A 12,236-nucleotide genomic window follows, 5' to 3' on the forward strand; every position below is an offset into this window, starting at 1 on the left:
CCTGCCACTTTCTGGTTCTTCAGTTTTTTTCTTAGTCTAACTGTAAATTGTTGATTTTTCAATGGTTTGAGCTATTCTCTGACACTGTATTTCTTTGCTTCATGAAATCTTGCATCTTTTGCAAGGTGTGTGGTTTTGTTTTGCAGTCACCTTACATTTTTATTTCGAACACTGGTTTCAATGCCACAATGCAATATCTGGTAATTGACTAGCCTGATTCTCAAACTTGACTGAAAAAAAAATTACAGGTGTATGGCAGTTTTAAAAAGTATTCTTTTGCTTAGGTTACACTTCAACCAGTTAAATCAATCTTTTGAAATGGGACCCAGGTATCAATAGTTTTTATAGGTCTCCACGTGACTCCAATGTGCCAACAAGTTTGAAAGCACTGTCAATGATTATCAAAGACACAAGGACATTAACCCAAATGTGTGAGATACATGTTAAGTTAATCTGTGAGAGATGTTTACGTGAAGAGTAATTTTACAAATGGTAAGGTTATTAATGAATGCCTTTTACCTTCTATATAATTTTGGTGACTCACGTAATGAATATTTGGATAATGAGAGAATTTCCTAAATCCATTGAGTGCCAAGTATATATGGGCCAGGAATACAATGGTGAACTAAAATGTATGTTGTACCTTTCTCTAGTTTACAGTCCAGATAAGAGGAAGACATTAAATAAATATTTAATTGTAGGATAATAAATACTATGAAGGAAAAAGGAGATCTAATTTGGTTTGGGATCAAGGATGGTGACTACACATTAGTGATATTAAAACTGAGACATAAATTATAAGTAGGATATAGTTTAGTGAAGAGGAGACAGAAGAGGGAACAGTATTTATGAGGGCCATAAATGGAAAAGAAGCTTGCAAGCTCTAAGAATAGATATCAAGGAAAGATGATTTAGAGAGCATTCAACAGAGAATAGTTAGAGAAGACCAGGTCTTATGTTGCTAAGTGTGTGTATATGTGTCAGGAAGTAGAAATAGAAAGATAATGTGGAATCAGCTTATTAATGAGTGTTATATCTATATGAAGGAATCTATATCCTGTAGTTTATGGGGAAATAATGAAGGTTTTTAAGTAGGATATTGACATGATTAGATTTTTTGTTTCAGGGCCATGACTCAGTTACTTCACCCCCCCGCCTGCCCTCCACAGAAAAGGCTTTTCCAGTGTGGTATTCTCAACTTAGAATCAGGAAAGTAAACTTTTCTTTGTTTTGTGTTTCCTGCATTATGGTAAAATTATTGAAGTTGAATGGATTCCTCCTTCAATTCTCATTATTATCCCACTTCCAAGCTAAACGCAAAACCACATGTGTAAGAACAACAACAAAAAACAACAACTCTGCTAATATTCCTCAAGAGCCATATGCATACCAATACAAGCAGAGTCTTCCTATGAGCATTACATTTTGCCAAAGACAGCTTTGAAATAAGGCTGGGGGAGCTTGAGAGCCATACTCAAGGGGTTGGCCCCAGAGAACAATATGGCTCCAGATACCACAGATCTCTGAACATGTTAATGTGGCCCAAGGCAATTCAACAGCAACAAACATGAAACTATCCTCTTAATTTGAATGACTATTAGCTAGTAGGAAAGGAAATGTGAGAGAAAAAAAAATGCAAAATTTTAATTAAATAATGTTTTACGTATTTTTCTCCTTTGGACTCAGTTCAGTCATAAATGATATAGCAGTTGCCTGGGATTTCCACAGCATTAATTATTTCAAAAGAGCAAAAAATGAATCAGAACCAAAAACTTATTTATTACGCCCTTCTTTCCTTTTAAGCATCATGAAGAACTCAGCAACTTTTCTGGTCACAGGAGTTTGCATTTCTAAGACTTGGGTGTATCCAATTTAAAATGGACTAAAATATGATCCCAACATAATAATAAAGGAAAGATATTTGTTTTATTTTTTCTTTACCTTTCTGTTCACTGAAAAGTTTTTCTTTTAAGTGATGGAAATGAGACTTGAAAATAATGACACTACTGAGAAAAAGCATACCTCAAGAGCATTTTTTTTAATTTTCCAAGGTTAAAATGCACTTCAATAAACATTTTACAGGCATGATTTAAACTTACCCACTTTTTATTACGAAGTATAGATGCCTCTGATATTAAAAATGTTATACATTGCTTTTAACCCACTGACAATCAGAATCCAAGAAAAGAAATGAAATAGTCACAGCTGAGTCAGCTAAAGTGACAGTTAGATCTGGAGATGTCAAGTTTTGGGGGAAATTATAGAAAAGGTGAACTGAATATTAATTGGGATCAGGGAAGCACATAATCTAAATTCTAGTTATGATTCTGCCACAGATTAACTGTGTGACTATTTCATTTAGTTCATCTGAAATCTGTACTAGCCCTGTACTGTTACTACTACTACTAATAATAACAGTACTTGAAGTAATTGAGAGTGTACAACATCCTACTACTTTTTATTCTGCTTTTCACTCTTTTAAAGTTAGAGCTCTGGTTAATGAAGAAACAGGAAAATGATTTCTATTTCTGGGAAGATGCCCTTTTTCCAGATGAAAAAGTCCTCTAGGATCTGTTGTACAGCTCTCTGGCATGTTCTGTATTAATTTATTGTACATGGTGTTCAGTGGGACAGTTCCAAAGAGAGATAGATACTACAGGTGAGAAAGAAAAAAAAAGCAATACGTTCATTTCTGATATTTTAGTTTGCTTTCTATGCTGCTATTCTTTTTTTCCCGTTGTTCAGTGTGATTACATGGTAATAGCTACATTTGCCGAAAGCATTTTTATTTCTATTTTAGAATGTAAAAAGGTGCATTTCACTTATGATTATGCTTCTTGAAATTTCTCAATTTTTTCAGTTTATTTCTATCTTTTCCTAGAGTTGTTTAAACACTTTTTTTACTCTAAAAATGAGGGTGTGTCAGAATTATTGCAAGCAAAGATAGAGGTAATCATATGTGGTTTTTGTTATAAGGTTTGTGTTGCTACTGACTACTATTTAAAATAGTATCTCTAAGATGAATCTACTTTTAGCATTTTTTTCTTTTTCACGTGAATTTATTGTGCAACAACTAATCAAATTTTTCTCGTATGTTACATTATTTTAATACCTTTATTCTTCTAGGATGTCATGAGGCAATTTGAACAGGGAACTCAGTTTAGAATGAATTAATCTATTGCACATTTATATATTTCTTAGGTTTCTAAAGACTTCTTCTGTACGTGCCAATATTATTTTTACAATTTAACTATACATTCTGATTCCTAAGCAGTTTCTTGTTTAGAAAAAATAGAAAGGTTAAAGAAGATAATTAAAATAACCTATATTTCATTACCAGAGATAGTTCCTGTTAATATTTTGGTGTAATATATGTGAGGATGAGGTTATATCATAGTTTTATCTTCTGATTTTTACATTTAATTTTTTAACAGCGTTTCTCAATGGCTCAGCTATCACTACAAACATCTGATTCCTGAGCTGTTCCTTGAGCGTCTGTTAAGACTTTATCTCTACATTGAGTGGTCTCCAAATTGCTGGTTTTTTTTTTTTTTTTTTGAGTTCTTGTGTCTGAATTTTTGGTTTCCTATCTTTGCCTTTTTCAGACTTGTTGTCATTTCTCTGTAATTAGTGTTTTTGCCTTTAGCAATATCAGTCCTCTTCCCACACTCCTTTATAAGCTGCTACTTCTATTTGGCTATGAGCTGTTAAATTAGATAAGAAAAGAGTGAAAACTAACATTTTGTAGGCCTCCCTTTTGTTGTACAGCACTAATGTAGGTGCTTTTACATGTGATACCATTTAATTCTCAAAATAACTCCTTGAATTGCTATTAGTTTATATTTAAGGATATTAAAGATCCATTTATTGAGCACTTAGTATATGCTAGGCACTGTGCTAAGAACATTACATGTATCTATTAGGTTTATTCCTGCAACACTGCAGCAAGGTGAACTACTATACAGGTAAAGATACCTGGACTCAGAGAAGTCGAGCAACTTGCCCAAGATTGTATTATTGGTAAGTGGTGGAAGCAGGATTTGAACCTAGGTGTGCTCCTCAAATAATTAAAATTGTGCTACAGTTATGCTTAAGTAAGAGTAAATAGATTCTGAGCTGAGGAATTCTCCTTTAAGCAAAGTAAATAAGCTTTAATGTATTTCCTTGAGACATCTGTTTTGGATTTTGCTGCCTTTCTGATTCTTCTTATTGCTCTGTTATAAGGATGTTGCTGTGTAAGGAATCTATGGAGCAATGTAGTGACATAAATGTGGGAGAGTCTAAGGAACTCAGTATTTAAGCTCAATTAATCCTAAAAGAATGAACTTTAAACATTTTATGAAGGAAAGAGCAATTCTTATTATTGTTACAGAAGTCTCTATTTCATGACTCATAGAATCATGAGTGCATTCTTTGCTAAATTTCCTATATCAAAGGGTACTTAAACAGAAGTTAATACAATAATTATCTAACACAACATTGTACAGCTATATTTCTCAGGGAAACAGGATTTAATCTCAATGTATACTTCAAATTATCCATGAAAAGGGAACAAAAAGTTTTAATTAGTTTTTTTGTCTTTGTTTCTGTTTTTGTTTTGTTTTGTTTTGTTTTTAATGGTGCTTAAGAGATTAAGTTGTGGTTAAGAGCTTGGTCTTTAGCTAGTCTGCCTAGGTTAAAATCCTGACTCTGCCATTACTAGTACAACTAGTACAACTACCCTGGAGTTGACAATGATTCCACATTGAACTCTCTAACTTCATTTAGGTCCATTTCTTAAATCTAAGCACAGAAACACCTAAAGTTGCAGTATTTTATTCAGAATAGACACAAGCTTCAAGTGAGGAATTAAATATAGCATCTCTTTACCTTTAGATAATTTTCCCCCAAGTTGAGAGATTTCCTCTGCCTTTTAAACATATACTATATTAGGTAAAAGGGTTACAGTGCAGTTCTTTTCAACAGCTGAATTGAGTGTTGAACGTGCTTGGTATCCTATAACAGAGAGCACTCCTTATTAATTTGCTATTTTATTATTGAAAGTGCAAATAGCAAATTATTCTCCCTCCCTCTGTTGTGTGCATGTGCAAGACAAAGATAAAAGCCATGTTTCCTTCGTGGAAGGGTGTGGAGGTAGAGGATGATTTCAATTAGAAATAATGACAGCAATAGAGGCTTCCAATGAAGATACCGTGGCCACCAAAGGACAAAGGCAAGAAGTTAATTCCTGAAGTCGAGGTATTTGATTAAACATTTAGGCTGTTATTTATGTGTGCAGATGACAAGTATGTTGTTATTTATGAACTGAGTGACACCGTATTTGACAAAGGTTTTTTACTGAATGTTTTGATGATGGTTGGGAGAGAAGCAACCCTGTGATATCCAGAGATCCTTTAATAATTAAAGTAAAAATAACATTCTGATAAGCAAAGACTTTGCTTTTTAAGACTTTTACTCTTCTTTTATAATGATTAACTGTAAGAAGTTGCTTATTTTAATAGTGGTTTATTATTCTGGTTAATAACATTCACTTGGAGAGAAAAATTACCAGACTTTGATTAGAATGTCTATTGTGTGTTTTTTTTCCCACTACCTTAACAAATTGTTTTAGAAATAGCTTACAACTTAGTGTCACCCTCAGGTATTTTTATGTCTAAACATTTATTTTTAAAATTTTGGTATTGTGTCCATTGTGCCTCTGCCTGTGTGTGTATGTGTATGTATGTTTGGGTTTTGGGAGGGAGTGGGGGATTAAGGAGAAGTTTTAGATATGGAAGTCAGTGAAACAAGATGTGTGAGACTAGAATTTTTTACTGAAAAAGAAAAGGTTTCAAGCATGTTTTCTCTTTTGGAGAGAAAAAAAATGAAACTGACTATATTATGCATATTTTCATGAAGAATGTATATAAATATAATTTGGAAAATTATGAAAACAAATTTACTTTCTAGAGATGGAAGAAAATATATGTGACTTAAAAATTGCAACAGAGGTAAAGAAAAAAATTGAACATATTTTAAGCATAGTGTCCAACTGGGATAAAGTTTTAACAGAACAAGCTGAGCCATTTATAGATTACAACACTTTTAATTTTGTCAGTGTTACAAAGTGTTTATTTTGATAAAGAATTTGTTGATGGTCTATCAGCTTTTCCATGTGCAGAAGTGCAACTGGGTGATTAGTTAGGCTGGAGGCTAGCAGCCAAAATTGAGAAATTTGGTCCCCAGTTCTTTTTCTGGAATAAGAAAAAGCTACTGAGTTTTCCTGGGCCTTGATTCCCTATTGCAGAAATTCTTCACTATCAAGGATGTCAGCTCTTTTCTCTCTTCTCATTTTCTTTCTTTCTTTCTAAAATTCTCTTTTTGTCTTGTGGCATTACCATCTTCGTCTGTGTTTAATTAAGTAAGTACTAATTTTGGAGGTATTCTAGGGTTTATATTAGCTTAGTCATATGGAAATTCTTTACATTTGTATCAATATTTTCTGTAATTATAAAGCCAAATAATCAAATTTTTTTTTTTTTTTTTTTTTTTTTTTACTGTAAGTTTAAAGACAAGGAATCTAAAACTTGGAGAGATTATTTGGCTTGCTCAAGATCGTATGTTTAGAAATCAGGGCCGGGACTTTTGGCAGTGCCACACTGCCAATAATTGATTCCTGTTCATTTAATTTTTTATCTTGCTATATTGATGACCAGTGTCAGTACATTATTTTTATCATCTGTTTAACTATTTTTCAATTGTCTTATTTTATTATATCTACCTATCTATTAGTATTTGCTTGATTTCTTTTTATGTCTCATTTGCAACTTGATATAGTTGACAGGTTTCATCATTAAATTAAATTTGGAATTGGTCTATAGAATATACCAATACATTTAGGAGATTTGCTTTTCCTAGAAAAACTGTCATAGTTATTTGTGTCTGTTTTGGCAGTAAGAAGTTACTATGTCTTTTTTTTTGTTTGTTTTTGTTTTTTTTTGCGTTTAGCCATAATTATGGACTTGTTAAACAATTAGTTGGAAGAGTGGATTTAGATAAAAGAGTAAATATAGTCTTTCTTATTACATTTTTTCTGATTAAAAAACCAAACTATGGTTATTGGAAAAAATTGGAAAATATAAAAAATAAATTATAAAAGCCCTGTAATGACATTTAGAGATACCTCAGAATGTTTATACTGATTATATCCTTGACGTTTTTCTATTTAGATACACATATTTTTTAAAGGGAAAATGGGATCTTATTGCACATGCTGTTTTGCAAGCTACTTTAAAAAAGTTAACATGTGAGCATTTCCCTATGGCATCAAATTCTCTTCTCCTGCCTAACTTTTCTTTTTAAAATGAACTTTTTATTTACTCTAAAAGTAACAGATATTATATACAAGAAATTTAGGCAATACATATAAAAATAAAAAAAAAACCTTTTCACTTTATATTAAGGTATACACACTTTTTGTATTGAAGATTTTATGTCTGCCTGTCTATCTAATGTGCATATATATGTATATTTAAACAAAAATGAGATCATATGGTATCAAATGTTTTATAATCTATTTTATAATTTAATGGTATATAATTTACAGTTTCTATGATACCACCTGTTGTTTTACATTATTAATTTTAATGGTTGCAGACTATTCTATTGTGGCCATTTCATAGCTTAGCTGGTCATCTATAGGTAAGGTTATTTTTGATTCTCCATTATTATTAACAATGTTGCAGTAAACTCCTTTGTAGCTAAATCTTTGCACACATCTGTAATTATTTCGTTAGTTTAAATTCTTAAAATAGATTGTTGGGTAATCCCTTTTTAAAGGAATTTGATTCATATTACCAAAATGCCCTCCAGGAAAGTTGACTAGTTTACTCTTGTCAACAGTGTATAAGAGTACTGATTTTTCCTCATCCACTCTGACACATTATTATTATTATTTTTAACTGTTGTCAATATGACAAGTAGAAAATGGCATCTTATTTTTAGTATAATTTGCATTTCTTTCATTAGTAGTGAAATGGAATATTTCTTCATTTATTTGCATTTTTTTTTCTTTTTTTGAGATGGAGTTTTACTCTTGTTGATCGGGCTGGAGTGCAATGGCACAATCTCGACTCACCACAACCTCCGCCTCCCGCGTTCAAGCGATTCTCCTGCCTCAGCCTCCCAAATAGCTGGGATTACAGGCATGCGCCACCATGCCCGGCGAATTTTGTCTTTTTAGTAGAGATGGGGTTTCTCCATGTTGGTCAGGCTGGTCTCCAACTCCCAACCTCAGGTGATCCACCCGCCTCAGCCTCCCAAAGTGTTGGGATTACAGGCGTGAACCACTGTGCCCAGCTTGCATTCTTTTTTGAAAAATAAATTTCTTACTCATAACCTTTGAGAGGTAGTATAGATTTTGGAGTCAGATTGTTGATGACAGGGTTTGAATCTTGGCTGTATCATCGTTACTTAACAGCTCTGTAAACTTGAGCATTTACTTAATTTCTCAGTGTTTCAGTTTCCTTGTCTGTAAAGTGGGAATAATAATATTACTTATGTCATAGGTCTGTTGCAAGGATGAAATTCATGAATATATATAAAAAAATTTAGAATAGCCTATCACAAAGTATTGTGCATTATTCTAATGGGAAATTAATTTGTATTGATTTATGAGGTCTTTATATGCTAAAATAGTAACCCTTTGTCATGTATGATTTAGACTTTTTTCAATTTTATCAATTTGTTTACTTAAAAGTTTTAGAAAATCAAATCTCTCTCATGAAATCTAAAGTTTTATTCTTGAATTCTGCCTTTAGAACCATTTTTAGAAATGTCTTTCCCATATAACGTTATGTAAATGGTCACATATATTTTATTATAATGTTATTTTTTACCTTTAATTTTTCTAATCTATCTAGAATTTATTTTGTTGTGTGATATACAATTAAGATATGAAGAACCAATTATCTCAACAATATTAGTCATATCATTCATCTTTTAAACACCATAATTTTCATTATAGGGATATTTGGGTCTATTTCTTAACTTCTTTAATTGATCTGTCCATTCATTTGGCAAATTTTAATTAGTCATATTTTGTATACTTTTTAGTTGAATTATTCTCATTTAAAATTGTCTTGGTTATTCTTAAGTATTTGTTTTTCCACATGAACTTTTGAGTCATTTTATCAAGTCTTTCCCCCTACCCCCACTTCCAAATCTCTGTGATTTTAATATAATTATACTAAATTTGTAAAACAATTTGGGCCGGGCGCCGTGGCTCAAGCCTGTAATCCCAGCACTTTGGGAGGCCGAGATGGGTGGATCACGAGGTCAGGAAATCGAGACCATCCTGGCTAACACGGTGAAACCCCGTCTCTACTAAAAAATACAAAAAACTAGCCTGGTGAGGTGGCGGGCGCCTGTAGTCCCAGCTACTCAGGAGGCTGAGGCAGGAGAATGGCGTGAACCTGGGAGGCGGAGCTTGCAGTGAGCTGAGATCCGGCCACTGCACTCCAGCCTGGGCGACACAGCGAGACTCCGTCTCAAAAAAAAAAAAAAAAAAAAAAAAAAGCAATTTGGGATCTTATGACAAAATCTCAGGATGCATTGTATTTTACTTTAAGGACACATTTTTAATTTAATGAATCCACAATACCTAGCACATAGTAGGCCTCAGCACGTGTTTGTTGGATAAATGTTAAATGTGTTAGTACTTACTAACTGTTGAACATTTAGGTTGTTTTGATGTTTTCTCTCTCATGAGTAATACTTTAATGAACATATTTAACATATAAATTTTTGAACACTATTATGATGATATCTGTGGAGTAAATTCCTAGATAGCTAGTTCAAAGAGAATTTTTACTGGTTTTGATACACTTTGCCAAGTTGCCTTCCTGAAAGGATGCACCAATTTATGCTCCGCCCAACAATTTGAAACCGTAGTGTCTTGATCAGCTTATTTGTCTCCTCATAGTATGATGCAGTTCCAATTTCTAATGCATTTGAAATTAATATCTCATGGCAAAAGAAACATTTTTACTTTTAAAATGCTTGTTTATATTTTCTGGGTATGGAGGAGGTAAAAGATACATAGAATTTGTTGAATTTCTAGTAAAATCCTGACTCTTCTGCTATAGATATTAACACAATGGAAATGTTTTTCTACATGCTTGGGCAGAGTCACGTGTGCAGGAACAAGATAATAATAACAATGAAAAGAAAACAATAAATCTTACTTTAGAATAATGTCTTCAAGTGGATTTTTTTTTTCTAAAATTGTTTCTCTTTTTTCGTATAGTGAAATTACTTGTTACCCTCTTCTGATAAAAACAAATGTTGGTTGCCTATATAGTTTCTATGTCCATTTGATTTTAGTTCTTTCTGTGACAAAATATTTTCAGTGGTACCTAGCATGAACAACCTCACTCCTCATATTATTAACTGGCTTAAAGTGGCAATTTCTGGTGGAGAAGAAAATTCACATTGATTAATTTTTGTCCTTGCATACCTGGGAACTGAGATATAAACAAGGAAAACTAACATTACAGTTTTGAGTAGTTGTACAGTAAGAAGCTAATTAACAAAGGGCTTTACCCTGTTTCCTGCAGTTTTTATTTATCTACTTACTCACTTTTTAGTCTTCCTCTTTTTCCTTCTCTTGATTCAGTATATATACTACTGAAAAAGAGAATAAGGCTCAATCCTGATGATATAGTTTTTATCACTATATTTTAAAATTGAAATCTTCCTTGTCTGGAAACAAATACCAACATCTTCAATAACTCTATAACTAACAACTTGACTTTTTAAAAAAAAATAAAAGATTCCTTTGTAGGTTGCTTTATGAGATTTTCATTTCCTGAGATAGCACTCCTTAATATTCCCTTCTTTCTTTTTTTGTTTTCTTTTTCCCTCTCTTCTACTTCATATATTCTCTGTCACCCCAATTCTCTCTTTTCCCTTCCCTTATCTCCCTTCTCTTTTCTTATATTTAGTGAGTCTTTAAAAATATACAGTTGTCAGTTCTGAAGTCTAAATGTTCTATCAGCAGTGCAGTAGGTTTTCCCCATTTTCAACAGTTGCCTGGGGGAAATTTAAGTTGATCTGTGCTGGGTCTGCAGAATGTAGTCATGAGTTTCAGTGATGACCATGAGGAATTCTTCCCTCATATTCTTACTTTAACCTTACAGAGATCATGTGAAATTCTTACTGTCAGCAAGAGTGCTATGATTTTAAAACTAAATTTGCATATGCTTCCTCTTCCTGTATTCCTGATACCCATCTTCTGAAAGGAGGCTTTAGCCATTTAAAGGCAGGAGTGTAGAGGAAGTAGGCAAAGGATTTCACTTATAATTATAGCTAACTATCAAACATGCATGGATTATGTCTTGAGGATTGAGTATAACAATTTTCTAATTCTAGGATGACTTTCCTTTGGCAGCTAGCATCTTTTTATTCTGGATGCCTCTCTCTCTCTATTTCCACTATCTTTTCTACTCCCACTCCTTGCTAGTGTTTTGGGATGCAAGTTCATTTTAATATTGACCTTAAGCCAATCTAATTTAGAAGGTATAAATCCAGGAAGAAAATAAATCACATTAGGTATGCCACATGTTTACAGAAATTATTTGAGATTAGCCAAATTGTTTTAATTATTATTATTATAATACTTTAAGTTCTGGGATACATGTATAGAACGTATAGGTTTGTTACACATGCCATGGTGGTTTGCTGCACCCATCAATCCGTCATCTACATTAGGTATTTCTCCTAATGTTATCCCTCCCCTAGCCCCCTACTCCCCGGCAGGTCTCATTGTGTGATGTTTCCCGTCCTGTGTCCATGTGTTCTCATTGTTCAACTCCCACTTATGAGTGAGAACATGCGGTGTTTGGTTTTCTGTCCCTGTGTTAGTTTGCTGAGAATGATGGTTTCTAGCTTCATCCATGTTCTTTCGAAGGACATGAACTCATCCTTTTTTTATGGCTGCATAGTATTCCATGGTGTATATGTGCCACATTTTCTTTATGCAGTCTATCATTGATGGGCATTTGGGTTGGTTCCAAGTCTTTGCTATTGTGAATAGTGCTGCAACAAACATATGTGTACATGTGTCTTTATAGCAGAAGGATTTATATTCCTTTAGGTTTATACCACGTAATGGGATTGCTGGGTGTGCATTAGCTCTTTAAATTATTTGAGATTAGTCAAATCTTTAAAAAAAAATGTGTTTGCATTAGCTCTTCAAT

General features: G+C 33.0%; 1 protein-coding gene across 18 annotated transcripts in view; it reads left to right on the forward strand.

Annotated features, from left to right (window-relative positions):
* Window positions 1-12,236, forward strand: part of LOC105486943 (SRY-box transcription factor 6) — an 806,217-nt gene that overhangs the window by 366,476 nt on the left and 427,505 nt on the right. The window contains exon 1 of one of the 18 annotated variants that reach the window (XM_024794527.2): window positions 5,037-5,238. The exons of 16 other annotated variants lie outside the window; for them this stretch is intronic. The gene's annotated coding sequence lies outside the window, so the exon portion shown is untranslated. Of the gene's footprint in view, window positions 1-5,036; window positions 5,239-6,233; window positions 6,401-12,236 lie in introns of those variants that run through there. One more of the 18 variants, XM_024794529.2, reaches the window with a different exon arrangement.

The sequence above is a fragment of the Macaca nemestrina genome, chromosome 12 (assembly GCF_043159975.1).
Source record: "Macaca nemestrina isolate mMacNem1 chromosome 12, mMacNem.hap1, whole genome shotgun sequence".
Lineage (NCBI taxonomy): Eukaryota > Metazoa > Chordata > Mammalia > Primates > Cercopithecidae > Macaca > Macaca nemestrina.